Source organism: Neophocaena asiaeorientalis, unplaced genomic scaffold, assembly GCF_003031525.2.
Source record: "Neophocaena asiaeorientalis asiaeorientalis breed wild unplaced genomic scaffold, Neophocaena_asiaeorientalis_V1.1 scaffold108, whole genome shotgun sequence".
In the NCBI taxonomy this organism is placed as follows: domain Eukaryota; kingdom Metazoa; phylum Chordata; class Mammalia; order Artiodactyla; family Phocoenidae; genus Neophocaena; species Neophocaena asiaeorientalis.
In genome coordinates, this window is record NW_020173770.1 from 6,172,924 (window position 1) to 6,199,030 (window position 26,107).

Sequence of the window (26,107 nt, forward strand, 5' to 3'; positions counted from 1 at the left end):
AAATTGATAAGGGCAGCATTAGATATGCAGTTGATAAGGATATTGAGGGGGACACTGAGATTAGGAAGTGAGCCTGTTAACCAGGCCTTGTTATCTGTAGAGCATGGCAGTGATTAGCCAGATTGAGATCATGATTAGCCTTTGTGATACACATGTAATTTACAGGGGGCGGGGGTGCCCCGGGAGCCACTGGCTGGCTGACAGCCTGGTAGCCTGAGTGGGAGAGCCTTTTCTGCCTCCTCTTGGTTCTCCCTCCCGGTTCATCCCAGGGGGGAACTGTGGATCCAGCCCCCTCTTTGCACGGCCTGAACCTTCATCAGCCCCCTGCCCCACCTCCCATCACCACCTTCGGGAAGCTTTGCCAGTAATTCTTACCGTCTCTCCATATCCTCCCATCCAGGTGTTACGGTCCTCCTCTGAGCGTCTGCAATTCTACGCTATTGAACTCAACCCACTTTATACCACGTTCTTTCTAGTTTTCCTGGGTGTGGTCCACTCACCCATGCCCAGCAAGCCTCAAGGGTGATGAGGCTATCTGGGGGCCCACTCAGTCGCGCGAGTTGAATGAATGCTCAGAAGCCAGCTAGTCCTGGAGAAAGGGCTGTGATGGATTTCATGTGGGCCTCTGGTGTGCACCCAGAGGACAGAAAAGTATCCCCAATTCGGTAGCCTATGGTGCAGGAGAGTTAATGCTCGTCGCTAAACTTCTGCAGGAGTCAAGAGCCTAATGTAATAACCTTGGATTTCCTGACACTAGAGTTTTGGGCTCTTAAAAGGTAGTGAGCACAGTTTTTTGTGTCTTGAGAGTCTTGGGGATAAACGTTATGGAATTTTGGTTGGTATCTCAGGAATAGAAGTCAGGAGCCATTTACTCAGGAAAGAAATGTGGAGGCCGTTAATGTTTCTTATGGCCAGTATAAATAGCTTGTCTTTAAGTTCCATGCTCCTTTGTTTGGAATGTAAATATTTGCATTAAAAATATAAAGTATGTCCCGGCATGTATTTATAGGGACCATAATTTCCAAACCAAAAATCAGACTGTTGGTCTACAGAGGATTACTGCCTCTGATTCATGAACCTGTTTATATAAAGTCTTCCAAATGTACACACACACAACCGTATTTGCTTTGTGCACGTAAGGGATCTCCAGGATTACAAGAAAGCGGAGTTGCCCCAGGGAATTGGGCCAAGTAGTTGGGTTTCCCGACAGACACTTATGATCACGCTGTCTGTTAAGTTGCAACCACCCCGGGGCAGCGCGAGGTTTTGGACCGGACGGCTTCTCCGTCCTCAGTTTCCTAGACATCCAGGTGGGAGTTGGCCGCAGCTGGCTCATCTCTGGGTCATGTAACCAGACACCTGATTTCAGAATTGCTGTTGCCGTAGGAAGATGTGAGAAGAATGCGGGGATTGGTGTTCTTTCCGCCATCTCGTTTCTGGTTCAAGGATGAACTCTGAGGGCCCCTGGAGGCTGTCATCCTCCATCAGATTCTTGGGGCAGTTTAGCTTTTTAATTTTCCATGAAGAAAAGTGCAGATTTGTCAGACATTTGCTGGAGGCAGGATATCACCACTTATTTGGTCTCCGCCCTCTTCTTTGGAATGAGAGATTGGGGGCTGCAGTCGGGCTGGGCCAGGGCCTCTGCTCCTGGCACTGTGTGTGTGTGTGTGTGTGTGTGTGTGTGTGTGTGTGTGTGTGTGTGTGTGTGTGTGTGTGTGTGTTGGGTGGGTTTATTCTCCAAACTCTGTTGGCAGCCCTCGATGGAAAGCCTCTCTCCAGAGTCTCAACAAATACAGAGTGGGGGGATGTCTGGTCTGTTGGAGAGGGCCAACCTAGTCCATAAGCCAGCCCTGAATCCAGGCTCATCCCCCGCCTGGAATCCTCCCTGTCATCACAGGGTGAAGAACAAATGAGTGGGGACCCAGGGGGGTCTTGGCAGGGCCGGGGACCCCAGCTCTGGCCTCTGTTTGGCTGCTACCAGGACCTCCTTTGTCTGGCATCCCAGCCAGCCCAGGGCCCTTCTCTCTGGTGGGACCAACACCTCCTCTCCCACTGGACACTGTTGTTTTAGGACTGGGACTCAGTTTTGAGGTAGCAGGACTCCTTCTGTGTCTTGCAAAGGGCATGGTGTTTTGGCTATAGGAGTTTCAAGCATCTTTCTGCTTAGGGTCCCAGGATGCTGAACCCCACCCAGGGGAGGAAGTAAAGCAGGGTGGTGGTCTGAGGGGAGGGGCGTGGAGAGCTGAGTTGAGGCCCACGCTGCCTGTGTACCATCCAGCATTAAGCACTAAACTTCCCTTGTTTGTCTCTTACTTTGACGCATCAGTATTTCTTGTCTGAAAGAAACACCGTCTGGGCTTAGAAATGGTGAGTCCTTTGGGAGGACCATCTTCCTGTGTACCTGGGTGTTCTTGAACTGTGGGAAGCTCACGATTGCCTTTTCTTTGGTCATCTGTAGCCTGACCTTCACTGATGGGACCGTCCCTTATTCTGTCACAATTCTCTATAAAGATAATAGTTCCAGGAAGGCCCCATCCAACCCCACTTCAGGCCAATAATCCAAGCGCACTATTTTGAAAGTCAGAGGAAGCAGCTGCTTTTAGGACATATTGAACTTGGCTAAGAAAGTTATCAGCGGCGGTAAATGAGAGGATGAAAGAAGGCTCCGATTAATGAAAGTGGGATCAGCCTGATATCTGTGTTGCCCTAACTTTGAAAAGCTGTTTCTACCTGCTCCGTAGCAGTTTCTGTGAGAAATTAGATATGGAAAGATGTACAAAAGGGAAGAGTGAGCTTAACAAATGTGGCCTCTTTATTGGAAATAGCTTCCAGGAAAAAAAAAAATCTTTTGCCCGTGGGTCGACAGCTGAAAATCCATGGATCTTTTGCATTGTTCACAATTTGGCTCAGAGAATAAAAATGATGTATTGGAAAGTAGATGAAACCTCAGTTGCCATTTAGATGGTAGAAAATAAATTTGCTTTTGGCTGTTAAAACTGAAACAAATCAATAGAAAAATGCAGGTCTGCCCACTTTTAAGTCAGGAGTTTCTTTTTTTCTGTATGTGGGGGTTTATGTACCTTTGGATCAGTTATGAAGGTACAGGATTGTTTAGGGAGACGTGTGTGTGTGTGTGTGTGTGTGTGTGTGTGTGTGTATTTATGTATATATATATTTATTTTACGAAGTTCTCATCTGACTTTTTTAATTTGAATTTTATTTTTTTATACAGCAGATTCTTACTAGCTATCTATTGTATACATATTAGTGTATATATGTCAATCCCAATCTCCCAAATCATGCAACAGACTTTTTTGCCCATTCAACCTGTCCTTTTTATAAAACAGCTTTAACGAGATGTAGTTCACATAACATAAAATTCACCCATTTAAAGTATACAATTCTGTAGTTTTTAGTATGTTCACAGACATGTGCAACCAGAACCACATGTAATTTTAGAACACTTCATTGTATCAAAAAGAAACCATGTACCTATTAGCTATTAGCCCTCTATCTCTCCATTCACCCCCCACCCTCCAGCCTTAAGCAACCAGGAATCTATTTTCTATTTCTATTGATTTCTCTATTCTGGAGTTCAGGTGAATGAAATCATATAATATGTTTTTTGTGTGGGTCTGGTTTCTTTCACTTAACATAATGTTTTATGGTTCATCCATATGGTAGCTTATATGAGTACTTCATTCCTTTTTATGGCCAAATAATATTCCATTGTATGAATAGACCACATTTTATTTATCCATTCATCTGTTGATAGACATTTGGGTGTTCTCCACCTGTTGGCCCTTATGAATAGTGCTGCTATAAACATTCATTTATGAGTTTTTGTGTGGACATGTTTCCATTTCTAGAATTAAAATTTATGAGGTATTTTTACTTGCTTTTAATAATAAGATTCATTTACTTTTTTTTTTTTTTTTTTTTTTTTGTGGTACACGGGCCTCTCACTGCTGTGGCCTCTCCCGTTGCAGAGCACAGGCTCCGGACGCGCAGGCTCAGTGGCCATGGCTCACGGGCCCAGCCGCTCCGCGGCATGTGGGATTCTCCCGGACCGGGGAACGAACCCGCGTGCCCCTGCATCAGCAGGTGGACTCCCAACCACTGCGCCACCAGGGAAGCCCTCATTTACTTTTTTATATGCTTTTTCCCTGGCCCTAGAGAAGGCTTGATTCTCAGATGAGGTACTGATCCCCACCTGAACTGTCTGGATTTTAGAGCTTGGAAAGGGCTTCAGGGAAACATAGTCCAGCCCCATTTTGTAGATGGGGAAACCGAAGCCCAGAGAGGCCACACAGAGTCAGGACTGAATCTGGGTTTTCAGAGTCAGTCCAGTTACCCTGAACGTTTTCCCTGAGCGCTTAGTAAAACCGCAGGTCACCCTCTTGATTGGCTGGGGACAATAAACACAGGCTGGTTGGGTGGACAGACGGTGACCGCCTGGCCCAAGCCCACTATTCTAATCCCCTTTGATCTGCAAAGGCCCCAGAACAACTCATCCTCCACCAGCTGCCAAACGAGAACTGCAGCTCGTGGCTCCTGGCGCCAGTGCCTTCTGAGTCCCTCCCCTGCAGCTACGGGAGGCCAGCGCTTATCCTGAGAGTAATTAAATTAGGAACCAATTCAGAGAATGAAATTTTATCTGATCTGGCCAAGCCCATAAACAAGGGGCTGTGATTGTGACTCCAGGGTACATTATGAAGTTGTTTTTGAAAGAGTTAGGCTGGGCCACAGCAAGGAAGGAAATGTGCGGGACCTGCAGACAGCTTTCCCAGGTGGGTGTGTTGCAAGGGCTGGGGGTGCGTCTCGGGGTGTTGAGCTGAATCCCCAGACTAGCTTTTGTTTTTTCCTTTTTTTTTCTAGTTTCATTGAAATATAATTGACATATAACATTGTATTAAAGTGTACAACATAATGATTTGATACATGTTTGTATTGCAAAATGATCACCACAGTAGGTTTAGCTGACATCCATCACCTCACGTAGTTGCAATTTTTTTTTCTTGTGATGAGAACGAAACTGCAGGAGGCTCGTTGACTCTAAATCCAGGGTGCCGCATCAGAACTCCTGTGGGGTGGTTTGAAAGAAATATGCATATACTCCAGTCCTCCATGAGTTCTTCAGGGGTTGGCCCAGGGCATCTGTGTGTGTGTGTGCTCACGTGTGCTCACATGTGCTCATGTTCGTACGTGGGTGCGTGTGTTAAGCTCTTTAGTTAATAAGATGGAATGTAGCAGTGATTGTAATTGTTCTCCTGAGGAGGATTTCCAGTCCTTCCGTGGCAAAGATGGGGGACAGGTAATCTGCAGAAATCTCAGGAGTGATCCTCTTCTGTTCTCAGTCTGTCCCCAACTGTGACTCTCTTTGGGTTTCTTGATCAGATTCCCTGGATGTAACTAATATACCTGTTCCATCACTGCAGCATCTGTGGGATTTTAGCTCTGGTTTCCTCCTCTGCATGAATGGCCCAGCCAGAGACCCAGGAGTCTCCTTGGCCCTTAGCTGGTCAGTGCAGGAATTACCTCCTTTCCCTCTCTGCCACTAGAAGGTTATTTGTTCCTTTAGGATAGGAGGTGTGTCTCACTCAAGGTTATATTCCCAGGACCCAGCCCATGGGAAAGAATGATTGGAGGGATGGACAAATGGATGAAAGGAGGAAAGGCAAGAATACATTGATTGATTGAAAACCTCGACCCACGGTGCGGAAACAGCAAGGGTCTTACCGGTCGTTTGGGTTGTTTTCCTGTCCTGCTTACCCCCCTTTTCCAGCTGGAGAAACCGAGACCTGGGGGGTGAAATGACTTGCCCCTGATCCTTCAACTTCGTTAATGAAGACCATTTGAGAGCCCGACCCTTCATCTTCAACTCTTCTGACTCAGGCTCTGCACCCGCTTTTTTTTTTTTTTTTTTTTTTTGGGGTTCAGGCACGCCACCAGGGAAGCCCTGCACCCCCTTTAAGAGCCACCCTCCAGTGATTGAGGACCTACTGTGTGCCCAATGCTGTCCTAGGAGCTGGGAATCCAGCAGTAATTAGACGGACAGGGTCCCTGCAGTCACAGAGTGTATATTCTCATGGATGAGTTCACGAATATCAGAGAACAGACAATAATAACTGCTATGGGATGGGAAGTGACTGGGTGATCGGAGAAGGCCTTTCCAAAAAGGTGACATCTAAGCTGATTCTTGAATGACAAGAAGGCACCACCGTCTGCAGCTCGGGAAGAGCATCCCAGGCAGAGGGAACAGCCGATGCCAAGATCCCAGGAGGGGATCAGTTGGTGGGATGGGATCAGGTGGGCTTGGGAGAGCTGATCAGAGGACTTGGTTTATAGCACCCTTGGGTTGATGCCCGTTGTTTTCTGTTCTACATCCTCTGAATTTTCCTTTACAGCTTCGCTTTCTCACTGTCTCATCTCTGGGTGAAGAACCCTTGTCCCATGCCGGCTGGCCCATGGCTGCTGCAGTTTCAAAAAGAAGGGCTAGTGAGAAGCAAAGAAAACCGCCATCCTCCTTGTCCTCTCACTTAGGGTTTGAGAGCAGAAGTTATTTTATTTATTTATTTTTGCGGTACGCGGGCCTCTCACTGCTGTGGCCTCTCCCGTTGCGGAGCACAGGCTCCGGACGCGCAGCCTCAGCGGCCATGGCTCATGGACCCAGCCGCTCCGTGGCACGTGGGATCTTCCCGGACCGGGGCACGAACCTGCGTCCCCTGCATCGGCAGGTGGACTCTCAACCACTGGGCCACCAGGGAAGCCCAGTTATTTTTATGTAAGCACATGCTTGAGGGGGGAAGTCTTGGGTGGGCAGCTGAAACCACCCTCATAAAAACAAGGCTGAAATAATCTGTGAAATCCCAAAGGTGAGCATTGGCTGTTCACTTGAATTTGGTGACAGCTCCAGGCAGCCCACTTCGGGGAGAGGGGACCCTTTGGAGGGGGTACCAGGGCATAGCAAACTCCCGTGCTGGTGCAGCCCCTGCCGTGAGCATTGCTTTCTTCCCCTGGCCTTTACTGAGTCCCATCCCTCCGTCAGGACTTGACTTCCTCCTGTATGCTCTCACGTGGAGGTTCTTCCTCCCTCCCATGGCTACCCCCAGATGTTTGGACATGTTGAAGACTTGCCAAGAGTCCCCTTCATCTTTTGGCTCTCCTAGATTCTGCCTCATAATTTTATTTTTGCTTTTTATTTTGAAATAATTTTAGACTCACAAGAAGTTGCAAAAATAATACAGAGTTCCTATGTACTCTTCAACCAGCTTCCCCCAATGATAACATCTTACATAACCATAGAACATTATCAAAACCAGGAAATTGACATGGGTACAATACCATCACTGAGCTACAGACCTTATTCTGCTGCCATCTAATTTGATTAAACCTAGGGACCCACAGCACTTTGGAAGCATTTTAGAATTTCATGAACTTCAGTGTTGTCATTTATCTTTTAGATTGTTTTTGGACTCCTTCCAATTGTCCATCAATTAAAATTAGTTTTGATCAGATCAAAACAAATTCTAGAAGACCCACAATGTATGCATTTCATGTGTCCGTGTGCCCACCTGGTGCTTTGTAGGTGCCTCATCCCTGGGGTGTGCACACAGATAGCCTTCTTCCCTAGATCTGGGAGATTCTCAGAGGTAAAGAACCTATAATATAAAGAACAGTTTGGTGAAATAGAACACAGGACAGGGAATTGAGAAACTTGAGTTGTGATAATAGTAACCCACATTTGGGTACTTAGTCCTAGACTTTACATTATTCCATTTACTCTCAGCAACCTTTGAAACAGACATGATTAACACCCCCATTTTACAGATGTGAAAACTGAGTCTAGAGAGGGTCACCCTGCCCAGGTTTTGGTAGCTTATGAATGATAGTATTGAGACTTGAACCCAGGCAGTCTGACTTTAGAGGTTGCTGGCTCTTACCTTGTAAGGCTGCCCTCATTTTTTTTTTTTTGTGGTACGCGGGCCTCTCACTGTTGTGGCCTCTCCCGTTGTAGAGCACAGGCTCTGGACGCACAGGCTCAGCGGCCATGGCTCACGGGCCCAGCCGCTCCACGGCATGTGGGATCTTCCCGGACCAGGGCACGAACCTGTGTCCCCTGCATCGGCAGGTGGACTCTCAACCACTGCACCACCAGGGAAGCCCTGCCCTCATTTTTTCAGGCCACTGCATCTCTGGTCCCAGTTCTCACTGACTGCTCTGTGTCCTGGGGCTGCTTACTTGACTTCTCTGAGCCTCTTTCCTCACCTACAACACGAGGGGCTTGGCTGAGAAGATGTCATGTCTCTTCTATCTTTGAGTGCAGTTGGTTTTACTGGTGAAAACAGTTATATTAGTAGAGGAAGAAACACTCCAAAGAGCTGAGTGAAATTTCTACCCTGTCCCTTGTAGGGACTTTTAAGATTGGGAAGACTTCTGCTGCCTAATTTGGTTTGATGGGAACCTCAATTCCAATTGAATTATGCTCTGGTGTATTTTAATGAAACCATCTACAAACTGATTTCGTAAAGATGCAAAATCCCCATGCATTGTACTGTGTCTGAACCCCCTACATTCAGCTCTGGGTCAGAGTGATGCTTGTAATAACCAGAAGGTGTTGTGTGAAGCTGCTTACGGCCAGCCTCATGGACTGCGTTAATTGTGAGATGCCACCAGAACGTGATGCGAGGACGTTATCAGCAGATACGTAATTGATTTTGCATCCTCCGCAAAGGAAGGTTAAAGTGAAGCTTGTTGGTAAATGGTATTTAAACCTTGTTGTCTGCGGACGAGTTGTAAAAACTAACAGAGCAGAGCACTTGTGGAAGGGCTTAATTTTTTTTTTTTTCAGATTGTGGAATGAGTTCATCCCTCAACTAAGGTAAAGATTTTCCCATTTAAAGGGACTGGAAGAGCATAAGCTTCGGGTCATAAATTTCACAGGCGGGGCCTCCACTTGAGTGCCTCTGAGATGGCTAGACTCTGGGATGGCTTTGTAATCACATTAGCTTGATAAATGAAAGGTCCCCGTAGTTTTAAAATCGTCAGGCCAAGCTGCATTAGAAAAGATGCTGTTATAGACCAGAGTTATGATAAACAGGCTCATGGAAACTGATTTTGCTAACTTTCCTCTTGGTATAGTATGGAAGATTCTGATTCTGCGGTGACCCCGGAAAGATCTCTACTTAAACCAATGATGGGAGTAAACCGAGGGTGTAATGCCATTTCCAAGTATTCATTTGTACTTTAGCTGTTACATGTACCAGGAATAAGAGAAGCTCTCTGGATGTGATTTCTCTCTCCGTTTAATCCTGACTGTATTACTCTTTCGGTATCTCCAGAACTGGCTCTATAATTTGCAGGCCTTAGTACAACACGAAAATGTAAGCCCCTTATGAAAAAATTATTAAGAACTTCAAAATGGGGACAGTAGAGCATTAAACGAAGTGTGAGGCCCTTGTGGGCGCCGGGCCCTGTGTTACTGCATGGGTTGCAGCCCTTGGAGCTGTCCCTGGGCATCTTGTATCATGCTCATCCTAGACCACCTTGACCTGTAGCAACTTGTGTGAACAGTAGATCGTAAGCATCAGGAGGACAGGGCTGTGGCCACGTCACCTAGGTGTGCTCTGTGGGCTCTGGCGGGGTTCTTGACCCCTGTACGTGCTTAGGAGAGATTTGCTGAGCTGAATCGGTGCATGGAGGGGTTGTCCCGGTCTGCTGGTGGGATTTTATGTGGCTTTCTCAGGTTCCATGCGTCAGGAATCTGGAAAAATCCACTTTTGGACTCTTCAGAATGGACAGGTACAAGGACCAAAATTCCTACTGTCTGACAGCTCAGCTTGGAGAAGAATACAAAACCCTTCTAGATTTTGTGTGTGTGCGTGTGTTTATGTGTGTGTATAAAGCCAGTGATTTTTCACTGCAGAATATTAAAGGCTGACAAAATCCAGCACCTCGCAATGGTTAATGTGTGTCTCTGTTTGTAACCCTGTGCCTTGGTCCCTAGAGGGCCAGCTCCATCCTATCTTGGCTTTCATCTCTGGTGTCCACTGCTTGGGCTCTGCCCTCCCAGCTGAGTGGAAGGCCTCTGGAGAGGTCCAGGATCTCAGGACCACTGTAGGTCACCCTCGACCTTTCCCAACCCTGGAGAGAGAGCCAGTGTGCAAAGTCGGGGGTGGGAGGGGGCGGACAGCGCATCTTGGCGAGGAAACAGACGCCAGCGCCTGAAGCATCCCTCCTCTGGAGCAAGTGGCTGCAGGGCTTGGAAGGCCCAGTTCTTCTTTGTGTTAAGTCTTTGTTCTCTCCCGCATGTTGAGCTGGGACTTGCACAGGCTCAGCGGGTGCCTCTTTCCACTTAGAAGCCGGTGGAGAAGCGGAAAGTAGCATCCAGGGCTGCCTGCCAAAGAGAGGGGAGGTTCCAGCAGAGGAGAGCCGGGACTTGCAGGTTTTAAATTGGAACCGGTGATCTTGAATGAGGATTAAAGTTATTTTTTATTGGGGGAGGAGCTTGGGGGTTGCTCCGCTCAGAATTCCTGAGGAAAGCTCTTCACAGGCACGTCTCGGGGGAGTTACTGGGGACTGCCACTGGATTCCCCGCCTTTTGTTCTCAGTTTGTACAGAGGTCTCTGGGGGTGTGAGCTCAAACGGAGCCGGGATGCTGTGCTCTCCTTTCGTTGTCTCAAGCTGACGGGTCTGAATGGGGCTGTGATGCTTGAAGAAAGAAAGAAACCGTCTTTTATACATCTCCTGGCTGGGGAGAGATTGCTGCTCAGGAATCGGGTGGTTCTGGAGGCCATAGCTGCCCTTGCTGAGCCCAAGACTGTCTGTGGTACCTGGGTGTCCGGAATCAGGTCCTCCCTTTCAAGGCTACACTCAGCCAGCACTTAACTTACTCAGGAAATGACAAGTTATAATACCTTGGTGTGCAGACGAAAGCTGGTTTTATTTATTTTCCCTGTGAAGACATCTGCAATCATTGTTTTTATTTTGAAAAGAAAAATAATAGGAAAAAAACCTATAATATTTTTATTACCTAGTGCAGGAGTCTTAGATAACTTAAATAATATGTTGGGTTTAAAGCTATTGGGGAAAAAATCTTGTTGCATAAACCAAAAGAGAGAGAGAGAGAGAGAGAGAGAAACATGAAAAGATGAATGTGCAAACAACCTCTCCCCTCTGCAAAACCTGACAAACACCGAAGCGGCTGGGATCTTGTCTGTGGTGTCCACCCACTGTGTCCCGTGCCTAGGCCAGCTGCACTGAGTGGAACCTGTTAATGAATGAACGAATCAGGTGCTGGATCCCTGTTCTGGCCTGCGAGTTGGCCTTCTTGGACAATGGCCTCAAACGGAAGGAAACTGTAAAGATACAAGAAAATAATACTATCATGTTTGAGACACTGTGGTCAGTGATTAACCCAAGTCAGTCTCCCCTCCAGCCCTGAGGGGTAGACAAAGCTCAGAGAGGTTTGGTAACTTGCCCAGGGTCAACCAGCTGGCAGTGGCTGGGCTGAGATTTGATTCTAGGACTTGCCCCACGGCTGCACACCACTCTTTTCTACAGGAGATGTCAAGGAGAGGGAGAAATAAGATGGATGGACAGCCAAGTGTTGGGAATGCCTTGGTGTCCCCACTCTGAGCCTTAACCCACAGATGGACACAGACAAGGAAATAAACATCGGCTGCTGGGAGCCGGTGGTGGCTAAGACATGCCCGGTCCCTGCCCTCATGGAGCTTGGGTTCTATTGGGTGGACGAGGTACAAAAACTGAGTCAAATGATTATTTAATTTCAACTGTGATGGGTGCCGGGGGAGATGAGGGGGGGCAGGGGTGATATGTGAGCGTGCCTGTTGGTGCATTGAGCCAGCGTGACCAGGGAGACGTCAGAGAGTTCCAGGGAATGATGGAGGAAACTTGGAGGAGAGTGGGGCGCCAAGGAAGCTCTGAGCCCAGAGGGGAGGGAGGGAAGGTCCTAGAAGGCCTCCTGGAGGGGCAGAGTCTGTGATGCTGGGTGAGTGACGGGGTGGTCGTGGTGAGCTTGAGGCACACGCATCCCAGGGAGGTGCCAGGACCTGGGGTTCTTCCTCTTCAAGGTTCAGAATGTGGGGACTTCCCTGGCGGTCCAGTGGTTAGGGCTCCATGCTTCCACTGCACGGGGCATGGGTTTGATCCCTGGTCAGGGAACTAAGATCCCACAGCCGTGCAGTGCAGCTAAAAAAAAAAAAGAAGTTGAGAATGTGGTGGGCTTCTGGTTCCTGGGCACTAGATTGATTCCAACCCTCCCCAGGCTCGAAGAGCGAGTTCCTTTCCCTGGGGGCCCAGCAGGAAAGCTTGGGTTTGCTGTTGATCTAGCAGCTTCTGCCCCAGAAAGTCTTCTATGGAAAGTGGCAAAAAGAATACATGAGAGACAGCCCTTTTAAGCCTGCTCTTTAGACCTCACGCCTGCCGGGGTGTGCCCGGCCTGCAGGTGGCTGCCAAGCTGAGCTGGCCGCGTGACGTGGCCCTGAAGGACCGGGGCTTGTCGGCCTCCTTGCCAAGTCCACCCTGGATGGAGCCCTTTAAGACCCTGGAAACCCTTCGAACCTGGGAACTGGAGGTCATTATCCTCTGGACTGTGAGCTGGGTCGTAAAATCAGCCCTGAGTGGCTATGAGCGGAGGTGACTTTGGTTTGGTGCCTCTGAAAGGAGAAGGGGGTCAGTCTGATGGGAGGACGTTGCCCTTTGCAAGGCCAGAGAGCTGGATTGCACGCATGTGGGTGCTTTCACGCCCGCGTCAACTTGCCTGCGTGCCCTTTGCTTCTTCTGGGGCAGAAACCTACCACGGCCCATTCTAACGCTCTTTTCTTTAAGAACTTTCCCCTCCCCATGGTGTGTAACAGACCTAATTAGAGAGCACCTACCAGATGCTCACAGCTCGACGTATTTGCATAAACAGAACCCACCTGTGCAACCGGCACCTTGGTCAAGTGTGTCAGCAGCACCCCAGAAGCGCCCAGTCAGGGGAGATCACCTTCCTGATCCCCACGGAACAATGTGGAATGTTCTCTTTCGTGTCTAGTTTTTTGCACTCAGTACTACGTTTGTGAGATTCTTTCCTGGTATTGCTTGTGGCTTTAGTTTGGCCTTACAGCGGGGGCTCTAGGCATCCTAATTCTAGTGCATGCCTTTGATCAGCACTGGGATCATTTCTGTTGGACACATACCTAGGAGTAGAATTGCTGGTCTTTGGGAATCAGTGTGCTCAGCGTCAGTAGATGTGGCTAGTTTTCCAGGCTGTTGTATCAAATACGATTCCCACCAGCAGCGTGTGAGTCTCCTGAAAGATGAAATAAGAGCCTGGAAAAAAACATGCCGTGAGACTGACTCCTGTTTACCCCCTGCTCCTCGCTCCAAAAAACCCCGGGGGATAACTGCTGACTATTCCTCAGGTTTGCATTGAATGGATAAACTGGGAACTGAGTAGAGAATCCCTATGATGCCCCAGAGAGATGTCTATGCCTACTGGGATTCTGCACCCCATGGTCACGTTTCACTTGGAGCCAGTCTTTGTGCCTGAACTTGGGAATGGGGATTTGTTGGTGGCTGGGAAGAGCCCAGAATCCAGCATTTAGTCACTGCCCTTCGGGGTGTCGGCTTGTACTGAAGTAGAGCCTCCAGGCTGATCCTTGAGATGAAAGTGGCTGGCCTGGGGTTCCTCCCTCCTGGAGCAGGGGGCGGGGGAAGGGGCTACCACCACGCAGAAAGATTTTATTTGCAAATCAATCCAGTCCCAGAACCAACTGGTTCTGCACACTCCCTCCTTTTGTGTAGCCTGACCGGCCAAATTTTCCCACCCCACGTTCAAGGTGGGGAAAGAGCTTTTCCTTCCCCCAAGGCTGATGTTCAGGCTGACTGGGGCTCCAGAGCAGTGAGAAGAGGCAGCTGACATTTCCTGAGCGTCCCTGTGTGTTGACAAGAGCTATGGGCATAGGCATGTTGGTGTCCCTGATACGCACAGGAAACTCAAGGAGAAAAGACTCTGTCCCTGAGTGCAGGGCCAGCCCTGGCTGAGTTCCAAGGTGTATGGGCTGCCCTGGCTCCATCAGATTCCCGACTCACACAATGGCCGTGGCTGGATAAGGGAGTATTGGAAAGAAGGAAAATCTGTGGCCATTGGCTTGAGGCTTAAAAGTCACCTGGGGTGATTGCCCACCTACCTCCCCCTGCCTGCAGTAGATTCTGAAGATCTGGGGCAGGGGTGGAAGCTGTGTTGTTTTGGGTTTTTTTTTTTAACATCTTTATTGGAGTATAATTGCTTTACAGTGGTGTGTTAGTTTCTGCTTTATAACAAAGTGAACCAGCTGTACATATACATATATCCCCATGTCTCCTCCCTCTTGCAGAAGCTGTGTTTTATCTAGTACCCTAGGAGTCTTACATCAATTTTGGGAAACAGCGATTTCCCAGTGCCTTTTGTTGGGAGGCCAGGTAAGGAGAGGAATGAAGGAAGTAAGAAACAGACCTCACCCTCAAGAAGCTCCCTGTCCTGAGCAGTAGAAATTTCTGGGACAGTGGAGATACTCTGTATCCGTGCTGCCTGGGCTGGTAACATGAGCCACACGTGGCCAGTGGGCACTTGAAATGTGACTAGTTTCGGTTCCACCGAGGAACCGAAATTTTGAATTGCATTTACTTTTAGTTAATTTAAATTTAAAAACATATACGCAGTTCAGTTATTGGAAAACTTTTAAGAATGTTTGGAGCATCTTGGGCATGTACCTCTCCATTTTCAACTGTAAATTTTATAAAATCTGTATACAGATCAAGTACTTCCAATGAAAATTTAGCATCCAAGTTGAGATGTGCTATAAGGAGTACAGGACTTCCCTGGTGGCACAGTGGTTAAGAATCCACCTGCCAATGCAGGGGACACGGGTTCAAGCCCTGGTCCAGGAAGTTCCCACATGCCGCGGAACAACTAAGCCCGTGCGCCACAACTACCGAGCCTGTGCTCTAGAGCCCACAAGCCCCAACTACTGAGCCGGCATGCCACAACTACTGAAGCCACCACCATGAGAAGCCTGCACACCGCGACGAAGGGTAACCCTTGCTCGCGGCAACTAGAGAAAGCCCGTGTGCAGCAACGAAGACCCAACGCAGCCAAAAGTAAATAAATAAATAAACAGATAGATAGATAAATAAAAAAAGAAAGTACACACTGCATTTTGAAGGCTTAGCATGAAAAAAAATAATGTAAGCCGCATAGCACAGGGAGATCAGCTCGGTGCTTTGTGTCCACCTAGAGAGGTGGGATAGGGAGGGTGGGAGGGAGACGCAAGAGGGAGGAGATATGGGGATATAGGTATATGTATAGCTGATTCACTTTGTTACACAGCAGAAACTAACACACCATCGTAAAGCAATTATGCTCCAATAAAGATGTTAAAAAATAATGTAAACTACATCATTAATAACTGTTATACTGTATACATGTTGAAATGATAATATTTTGGATGTATTGGGTTGAATAAAATATATGGAAATGAACTTCATATGGAACCTTTACACTTGGGTGTGAGGCTCATGTTCTCTTTCTTGGGCACCACTGCTCTGGGCATTCTCCCCTTCCCTCCTGGGATTTGAGCCAGAGGGCCAGGGAACAGGAGAAGATGAGCGACGCCCCTCCTGTCCCCCCACTGTTTCGCTCATCTGGGTGTGGGGTTTCGGGTTGATTACACACCTGACCTCAAGGGTGCCTTGTCCAGCAAGAGGGAGAGCTGTCCTGGGGCTCTATCCTTCCTGCCACTTCTCTCTGGTGGTGCCTTTAGAAGTGAGCATCTGCTCGGATGCCCCTGACTAGGAAGAAAGTCTTAGCACATGAATGAGCCCATCTGCAAGGCAGTCACGCATGGATGGGCCATGACCAGCCACCAGCCAAGTTGAGAATTTTGCCTTGACTTTTAAATTAAATTTAACCGAAATCTCTACTCCAACGGGATGGAGAGCCCCTCCAAACTCTAAGCTACAGAAATGTGGTCCAGAAAGTGAATCAGATTTCATTTCTGCCTCCCTCCTCGCCCCACCCCCATTTCTGGGGGACAGTGGGAGTTCCCGGAGGGAGTCCCGTGGAAGTGTGGCGGGTGGTGATGCGGAGATGAGCACATTATTCTGTCAGCAGCCCGTATTCACCCCTGGCACTCAGCCCATCTGATATTTGTCGTCTTCGTGGGATTTCGGATGCTTCTACCACTGGCCTGCAGGCTCCGCTGGGCATGGCCTTGTTCAGTTCACTGCCGAGTCCCTGGCTCTGCACTGGGGCCCAGCACATAGTAGGGGTTGAATGAAATTTGTTGACTGGGTTAACTTGGACCGTACTGTCTTCATCTGAGGGTCAAATATGGTCTTTAGGGGGGGCTTCCCTGGTGGCTCAGTGGTTGAGAGTCCGCCTGCCGGTGCAGGGGACGTGGGTTCGTGCCCCGGTCCGGAAAGATCCCACATGCCGCGGAGCGGCTGGGCCCATGAGCCACGGCCGCTGGGCCTGCGCGTCCGGAGCCTGTGCTCCGCAACGGGAGAGCCTACAGCAGTGAGAGGCCCGCGTACCGCAAAAAATAAAGAAAAAAAATACGATCTTTAGGGGTCAGGGGATTGGAGTGTACCTCAGTGGATGGGTGCGGGATGTGGAGGTTGTTAGGAACTTTGGATCTACCTTGTGTTTAGTCTAAAACTCCAAGTGCAGGGTCTTCTTCTCTTTTAAAAACTGTTTATTGGATGACACCATAACTTTTATGCAGAGAAAAGAGAACTCTCCCTGTCTGTACAGACCTCTCCTTTCTACCAAGCCCTCCCTCCACCGTGGTCTGCCATTTGCTCTGACAGCACCCTGGGTGACACCAGTATCTTCATGTGGTCCCCAGAAACAGGTGGGGCCACGTGGCCAGAGTCCAATGGCTGACGGGGGTACAGCCGGAGCTTAGATGCAGGGAACGCCCGTCTTGGGGTGACTTCTTCGTGATTGTTATAGCCCACACTTAATGTGACCTAATGCATAAATCCTGGTTGATCAGACCCTAGGGAAACAGGAAATGTCAAAGTCAAGACCGAGAGAGAGAAATCTGTGCCCCTCAGCGGGGAGGATGGGGTCTGGTTAGGCAGGGATGAGCTGGTGGGCTGGGGAGGGCCTCAGGCTGGCCTCTGTGCTCAGGTGTCCCTTGGTGGGAGCTCGTGCCAGGACGCTGGTCTTGGTGTGTTGGTCCTCTGCTCTGCCTCACGTGTGTTCAAAGTCAGTGACTCAAATTTCTACAACCTGAAGCCGTAAACTCATGAGGGGTGTGGTCCTGTTGGTCTCTGGGGGAATACCCGGCTCCCCCGCCCTCTCAGCCTCCCCCCTCCCCCCGGCCGCAGGTCCTGCACCCTGCTTGTTTGGGTCTCTCCTTCCATCACAGTGTGAGGTGGGGCACCCTTCAGCTTGCCAGAGACTCCCGAGGACCAGCCCTCGTGACTCCTGCAAGGTCACACCCTCTGCACCACAGATGGTGTCTGAAGACTGCAGGGATGAACTTGAACTTCACAAGACTGTTGCATTTCTTGGCTGTATTTATGGTTTGTGTGGCCTTGACTTGTGCTAGAGCTAAGCTTGCAGGATTCGGTTGAACCCGGTTCTCCATGTACGTAGGAGTATACTATGGGATGTGGGGAAGCAAGTGAGGTGTTGGTTTGGGGAGTTTGCACCTTCGCCCCGGGGAGCCCGAATTTCAAACTCACTGCCTCCATGGGAGGGGCCTGTGGGGCATGATTATGAATTGGATGCAGGGACAAGGGACATCTTCTCACCACTGAGAGGCAGAGTCCCCACCCTGACTGGTCGTGTCTACTCACATCTGCCCGCGGCTTAGCCCAGAGAGGGACGTGTTCAGACCTGTTCAGACACTTTCTTCCTAGCTTGCATTATCTCCTTGCTCTGCCATCGTTGTGGGCTTGGGGCCCCAAATACCATCAGACCTAATATTTAAAATAAAAACGACCCTGTTTTTATTGTTTGAATTTATGTTTCTTATTAGAATGGAATTGAATTTATATTTCTTATTAAATGGAATTTATGTTTCTTGCGAATGCTTTGCAGTTATTCACAAGATAAGGTCTTTTTAAAAGAATAACTGTTTTCTCTTTCTGATTTTTTTTTTTTTTTTGTATTTAAGAGTAAGGCTATCAAGGCAGGTGATATGAAAGCAGAAGTTTTAGTAAAAGCGAAGCAATTCTTTTTCAGCAGGCTTAGCAGACATTAAAATGTATGTGCTTTGATCTTCTTTTTCTAGATTAGAATATGAAGGATCAGTTGTTTTCAGCAAGCTGGCATTCTAGAAGAGGCCAACATGAAACATGCAACTGCGTGACACAGACCAGACCAAAGACATACCGACATGTTCACTAAACACAAACCCTCAAAGCAGGTGGTGATAGGACTAATAGTGAGCACCTACGGGGTACGAGGCTTCCTGCTCAGCGCTTTCCATGGATCGTCGCAGCCCTTCCCACAATTCTGTTAGACTAGACATTATCATCATCATCTTGTTTTATCAGATGGGGAACTGGAGTGCGCTTGGGGTCAGGCCGTGGAGCCAGGATGAGGACCCTAGCCACCTGGATGCCCCCCGTGCTCGAAGCCACCAGCCTGCTCCCCAGGAACTGCTCACGAGTGGCGAGTAGTCTCCACCACCCCCTTGGCTCTGCCTGTGACCCCCAGAGAAGGTGAGGTCTGGAGGCAGCTCTTCCTGGAATTAACCATATGCTCATTTTTTTGCCTCAGTTATTTCACTAATTGAGGCAAAGGTTCTGGGAGTTTTGACGTTAAGTAGCTGGATAATTGCTTCAATACGTCATTTTCATTTTACATGTTTGGACACAACCTTTTATGAAATTTGAAAACCCAGCTCTACTTGGGGAAACGATATTACCTTATATTTCTAACTTTGTTTGCCCAAAGTAGTTGATGGATTAGGCTTCCAGTTATAAGTTTAATTGCCCAACACATAACCTCCTCCAAATGCCCTGTTTGTTAAAAGTCAGCTTGATTTGGGGCAGGTTCACTGACCTTTCCTTACCTGGGAAATGAAGACTTTTAAAAAGATGATCTCTCGGGTGCCTGGCTTTGGTTCTGAGGTTCTGTTCTGGTGACTTCTATGCCTAACTGGATTGCAGGTCTTAAGAGGGCAGGAGGGAAGTCTGCCCTTTCTTTCGTCCCTCCTCAAGGCCCAGCACTGATGACTGAACAGATGGGTCAGGACAAGTGTGAAGATGCCAGTGGTTTCAGTGAATGTGAATTACCGGCCAGAAATATCCAAAGAAGATAAATATCTAAGAGCTTCATGCTACCTTTGACATTTTCCCCCTAATTTCTTCTTTGAGATCCCCAAAGAGAATTTTAAAGAGACTTCAAGAATGCTGCTTGCAAGAGTCCCGACACATGATGGTATCCCCGGAATAAGTGCAGAATGTGACGTGTGGGGTGCTGTTGTCACATCACTAGGGAGTGGGGTCTGCATACCCACTGATGCTTTGAGAAGCCCAGCCAATTACTCTGGGATGTGCAGACAGCTCCTCTGCTCTGGCTACAAGCCACCTTTTGGTTCAGATCTGAGTGAGAGTGGGGATGAATGGGGCAAGAGGAGGTCGAACCCCTGGTACGTGCTCACACAATCCTGCTGTCACCAAAAGGCCCTGCCTGGTCCCAGAAAGCTGTGAGGGGACCAGAAGGGGACCCGGGAGAGGCAGCCCTGAGAAGGAGCTGCCACTGTGTCGACCCACCTCTCTGGGAGGGAGGTGATTGGCAGTCCAGGTAGGGCTGCCCCCTCCTCCCCAAGCTGAAATGCCTCCATCTCCTTTCCATTGTAAAGTGAATGCTACTGGCCATTCATAGGGAAAAGCATCTTTGGAGTCTGTTCATAATCATTCATTTCTGCTCAAGGTTTTGCAACTGCAAAAAACGGTGTGAAAACCTCAGAAGAACTGAGTTAACCAAAGACGGTCCAGCAATGTTATAAACTGTATTGTCATCAGAATGTGAAAATAATCCCAGGGTAAGAACATTCAGGAAAAAAAAGCCCAAATTGCTTTGTGAGAACGTAAACTTGTTTCTTGCAGCCAATTTCATAGGAGGAGGAGTGGGTGAGGGCTGGAAAAAGAGGCAGAAGCAGTGACAGACCTATTGAGGGTTCACTACAGAGGCTCCAGAAGCATCAGTTTCCCCCTGCCCATCCTAACCTGCTGGAACAGAACTGGTTGACACTTAAACTTTTCCAGCCCTGGAACTCTGTAATGCCATGAATAATTATTTTAACCTAAAAATCTGGTTTCTCCTACCCATAAAAACCAGTAAATCCTTCAAGTTAATGAAGAACTCATTTAATTACATAGTAATTGGTATTTTTACCTCTTTTAAATATAGATGGGGCGAAGTACCTGAGGAGACAAAAAAAAAAAAAAAAAAAAAAAAAAAAAAAAAAAAAAAAAAAAAAAAGGAAAAAACTACCCATAAAAACCAGTAAATCCTTCAAGTTAATGAAGAACTCATTTAATTACATAGTAATTGGTATTTTTACCTCTTTTAAATATAGATGGGGCGAAGTACCTGAGGAGACAAAAAAAAAAAAAAGAAAGAAAGAAAGAAAAAGAGAAGGAAAAAAGAAGGGAGAAGGGTAATTTGGATTTTTAGTCGATTCTGAATACTTGATGTTTTTGAAACATTTCCAGATTTCCTTTACAGGAAAGGAATGAAAATGATCCAAAAGGAGGAGGGAATTTTTTTTTTTTTTCTTTTGTTCTGAGCTCAGTCCTGGGGTTTTGTGGCATGTGCTGAGAAGCTGGGTAGACTGAGCGCGTTCAGAAATTTGCCCAAAGGGGTTGTAAGAACTGAAAATGAGTAAAAACAAAACAAAATGGGAAAAAAAAAAACGGAAAAAACACAAAACATCCTGCCACAGATAAGAATCATGTAATTTGCTAAGACATATCATTTTGATGTTTTCTTGTGAATGAAAGCTAATTTAGAAAGGCAGGGAGGTACACTTGTGGTTTGGGGGAGTGAGATCCAGTCCCGGGCCCTTGGAGGCCCTTGCTTCTGCTCTAGCAGAACCAGGGGCGGGTGGAGGCAGCTCTGTGGGTGTCAGAGCCCGGGGCCAGCCCACCAAACAGTCCCACCATGGAAACTAGTGCCAGCTGCAGGTCCGAGAGATACCAGGAAATGGGTTTTCAGTGCCATAGGGACTAATTCTAGAGAGGCAGACTTCAAAAACCTACAGAATTTAAAGTCCTATTTTAAACATGACCCCCCCCTTCCCATCATTGGGAATTCTCTGTTTATGACTGTGCTATATTTGTGTCAGTGTTACCTGCTTCCTGCCTGCCTTTCTAATTTCCTTTTTTAGGAAATATTTATTAAAGTCAACAGAAGAGACACTCTTGCCTTCATGGAGCTTATAGCCCAGTGGTCAAGGCAGATATCAGCCTAGTAAGCACACATGAAGATGAGAAGTAGAAGGGGTTTGGCAGTTGAGGGCAGGGGCTGACTTGGTCTGGGGGCTGGGGAGGGGGGAGCTTGACTGACATCGGAACGGGGAGCGGGAGTTCATAGGTCAAGCAGACCAGTGTTGGTGGTGATGGTGGCCATCCAGGGAGGCTGGGGGATGCAGATGGAGACAGACAGAAACAGAGGCAGTGGGATAACAATACCAGAGGAGCAGAGGGAGCACCCGTGCGGGGCCCAGTCCCACTTCTTTCCTCGGGTGGTGAATGTCCCCATTCACAGCGAGGCAGCTGACTGGGGCTCGGAGTTTAGGTGGCCTGCAGGTGAGGCGGCCGGCCCAAGGTCACCTAGTCGGGCACCTAGTTTCAGGACCTTGCGGTGTAAGAGCCATCGAGTCAGGCGTGTTTCTGCTCTGCTCGCCATGTGTCCCCGTGGACACCACGTCCAGTGCTCGTTTGGCGGCTCCATGGCCTCTGCTGGGCCTGGGAAGGATGGGCATGTCGTCACGTGGGCACTCGGATTGTGTCGGGAGAAGTTCTTATCGACTCTGAGCTGACTCTAGGTCTGAACATCTATGTGCTTTGGCCAAATATTTATCTGAACCAACCAGAGCAGTTCTTGACAGAAAGTCAGCTACGGGGATTTTTTTTGGCCGTTTTTAAAAATTTGAGACTTTTTTAGCCCAGGAAGAAGTCTGCTCTCTGCAAACAAGTTCCAACCTTTGGAATGAGGCCTGAACGCTTTCCAGATCTTTATGGAAAAGATTCCACTCTTCCGGGGTTAATTCCAAGAGGTTACTTGTTTACGTAGCACTGAGTTCGCAGGGCAGCTCGTGCAGCCCAGCTGTCTGCTTTCATACCGAGTATTGCTTGCTCTCCTGTCCCCACTCTGCTTTACCTCGTTGCAGAAGGAGGCTAGTCCTCTCCATCAGCAGGGCAGCTGTGGAGGGCTCTGTTGAAGCAACATCTTAGCGGACTCCGGGGAAACATGGTTCTTCTTGGAGAGCATGCCTTTGTTATAATGTTTATTGAATGTCCACCTCTCCAGCTTCAAGTATCAGAACTTGGAGAGATGCTTTTTGAAAGAAATCACACCCCACCAAACACTTTGAGCGCCTCTACTTAATGGAGAAGAGAAAAGAACTCCTTTTCGACAGACTGATCTGTGTTTAGCGTCTTGGGTGATATGTCTGTAAATAAATACTTACTTGATCTATTTATTTTACAGAGGTTGGGAATCTGGATTTCAGATTTGAGTGGGGTTATTAGAAACTGGGTCTCTTTTCTAAAAGTGTCAAGGAAGTTATTAGAAGGAGAGTTTGAAACTACCATTTTAAATGATTTATTTATTGAACACTAAGGAGTTTTATTTTGCAATTATTTTAACTGGTACGACTGCATATATTTTGGTTGCCATTTACTTTTTTTAAAAGGTTATGTTCCATTTACAGTTATAAAATATTGGCTAAAACAACCATTTTTTAAATTATTTTTTTCTCTGGGTCTTTCCTTGCATCCAAAATCTAGTTCTTGGCTCCCGGTGTCCTGGTGGGACCAGCGTGTTTGTCGCCGTGTCACTGCAGGACAGGGCCTGTTTCAGTCAGTCTCGATCAGACGTTGCTGACACACAGCCTTTGCAACTTTCCTTCTTCCTATTTTGCATCCAGGCTTGGCTGGGTCTTTGTACCCCGGGTGAGAGTCCGTACTGCGGGGCTGAGATCCTGTCTGCAGAGATTGGAGGGACAGAAGGAAGAGAAATGGGGGAGGTGGTGGCGGTTGGTTGCTGTTTATGGAGTTTAGGGTTGGGGGTTGGTGTTGGCAGCACTGTAGAGGCATTTTGCATGGGCCATCCCGTTTGATCCGCACAGCTCCCTGGTGGTAGGTAGCACCACATTGTCTCCATTTGACAGATGAGCAAACGGAGGCACAGAAGTATAACGTGGTCTGCACAAGGGCACACAGCAACCAGATGGGCAGGGGTGTGTGTGTGTGTGCGTGTTCACGTACTTCTGGGGTATGGACTTTCATCTTTGGTCCCCACCACCACGCTTCTCTTTCCATGGTGGCAACGTGCCCATTCCCACCCTGTGTAGCCGTGTGAAGCAGGATCCTGCGTCAAAAGATTTAGAGGCTCATTTGGCCTCAACAAACAGTCATGAGAAATTGTCATCTAGGGTCCTTTTTGCGTGTTGTCCCTTGGTACTCTTTTGGAATGTGCATGTTTATAAACATGGATGCCCACTCTGGGGAATTCTGTGGTCGGCTCCAGGATTTCCATGGCTGTGTCAGAGAGGGCAAGGGAGACGTCCCTCCTGGACTCACTCCCAGGCATGTCATTCTTAGTTCAATGGGAACTGGAGTTTTTTTTACAACAGTCAAGCATTATAGTATATCCGGTGGCGGGGGGGATATTAATGCAGAGATAACTTGAGAAGTGAGGAGATAAAGTGGGGCTTGGATGTAACTTCCCATTTGGCAGTTTGCATAGACCCCTTCCGTGCCATGACACCTTGCCTCGTATAGCCCTGCAGCCTCATTGCCATCCCTTGTGCCACCTGATCTGCAGAGAGAGGCAAGAGTGCGCCCATTTTCAACAGACGAGGAAACTGAGGTTCAGAGATGGGAACTTGTGTCCTGGGGAGCTTGGCCCAGCCCATTTTCTTTTCTTTAGCTTTCTTTTTTTTTTAACATCTTTATTGGACTATAATTGCTTTACATTGTTGTGTTCATTTCTGCTGTATAACAAACTGAATCAGCTATACATATACATATATCCCCATATCCCCTTCCTCTTGCGTCTCCCTCCCACCGTCCCTATCCCACCCCTCTAGGTGGTCACAAAGCACCGACCAGCCCATTTTCTATTTGCCATTCCTGTTTGTCAGTATTTATTATCATTGTTTCATCTTTCTCATCTTCGTGGTTATAAAAGTAATACACTATGTAAGTAAAGTTGGAAGCAAGGTGATTGGAAACTGTAACGTGCATGTGGGTCCCACCCTCCCTGCGGGGAGGGGCAGTTTGGGCTTCAGCTTGTGTTTTTTTTCTAAATTTATTTTTGGCTGTGTTGGGTCTTTGTTGCTGCGCATGGGCTTTCTCTAGTTGCGGCAAGGGGGGCTACTCTTCCTTGCAGTGCGCGGGCTTCTCATTGTGGTAGCTTCTCTTGTTGCAGAGCACGGGCTCTAGAGTGCAGGCTCAGTAGTTGTGGCGCACAGGCTTAGTTGCTCCGCGGCATGTGGGATCTTCCCGGACCAGGGCTCGAACCCGTGTCCCCTGCACTGGCTGGCAGATTCTTAACCACTGTGCCACCAGGGAAGTCCCTCAGCTTGTGTTTAAATCCAGATCTGCCACTTACTTGCTGTGTGATTTAGGACAAGCCACTTTGCTGCCCAGAGCCTCAGTTTTCTCACCTGCAAAATGGAGCAATTGCATCTACTTTTAGCATCGCCTCAAAGTCGGGGTAGATGAGAGGCAGCATAGTGCCTGCCGTGGAACAAGTGTTCAGTTCTTGTTAGTTCTCCCCCACCCCCACCCCCGCCCCGGCCCTATATCAGTGCTTCTCAAACTCACCTCCAGGAGACCCTGAAGGCAGAAGATAATAAATTCTCCCTGGAGTGCCCTAGGCTGCCGGCAAGCAGCTTGCATACACCTAAGCAAGCTGCAACATTGTACAGATTTTGTATCACTTAGTTCTGTATCTGAGCATAACAATTTAAAAACAATGTTTCAAATGCTTAAATATTTTAAAGGTGGAAGCTTCAGACTGTCTTGTAGCTTCCTGGAGTACCTCTGCACAGCCCTGGGCGGCTGGCACACACCTCCCCACAACCCTGGGGTCTACACACCCAAGCTGGTGTCGGTGCTGGAGTTGCTGTCCTTGCCTCTTGCCACACCTCGTAAGAGCTAGACCTGTCTGTGGGTAGACAGTGGATGTTATGGAGAAATCCCATTTTACCCTCACCTTGTTCTAAAACCCTCCAGGGGACACTGCAGTTCAGTCAGATGGCTCACTTTTTCCATCCAAAAGACATAGATTCTAAAGAAGTGTTTTCAGATGGCTCTTCTTGTTCAAGGGTTAACCAGATTCTTAATTTGCTTATCTTTGGAAATAAAACAATGTTTAAAACTATTCAGATCAGCAAGGCCATCTGGCGGGGAGTGTGTAGCTGCTCCCCATTCAATTGTGCCGCCTCTAATGTATTCATTGTAGGTCCCTTGTACAGCTGCGAAATCATTATTCGCAGTTGGTTGTGAACAGTGAGCTCCGTGTCTGGGCAAGACCTGTCTCCTCCGCCCGTCCTGAAGGACATTTGGATTGGTCATCTTCTGATGTTTGGCAGCCTTTTCACTCTTCCTGACGTCACATCAAAGCAGGTGAGAGGGTTCTGGGCACCCAAGTGGCGGGGGGCAGAGCCCCTTGGTCCTTTTGGCCCTGATACTTAGTCTCTGCATTATACTTGGAGCCACTTCTCCTTTTCATTCATTTTCCCATTTGTTAAGGAAGAATTGTTGGAAGGCAGCTAGAATCTACCTCTCATCTTTGTGGTCTAGTTACACAAGAGCCAAAAGGACACACTAGTCTGAAAATGTGTGACTTTCCCCCCCCCCCCAG

The 26,107-nt window shown here is 48.1% G+C and overlaps 1 protein-coding gene across 8 annotated transcripts in view; it reads left to right on the plus strand.

Annotated features, from left to right (window-relative positions):
• The window catches only part of CHST15 (carbohydrate sulfotransferase 15), a 98,563-nt gene that overhangs the window by 7,394 nt on the left and 65,062 nt on the right, over positions 1-26,107 (plus strand). Inside the window, exon 1 of one of the 8 annotated variants that reach the window (XM_024751544.1) lies at positions 18,091-18,723. The exons of 6 other annotated variants lie outside the window; for them this stretch is intronic. The gene's annotated coding sequence lies outside the window, so the exon portion shown is untranslated. Of the gene's footprint in view, positions 1-18,090; positions 18,724-19,128; positions 20,052-26,107 lie in introns of those variants that run through there. One more of the 8 variants, XM_024751548.1, reaches the window with a different exon arrangement.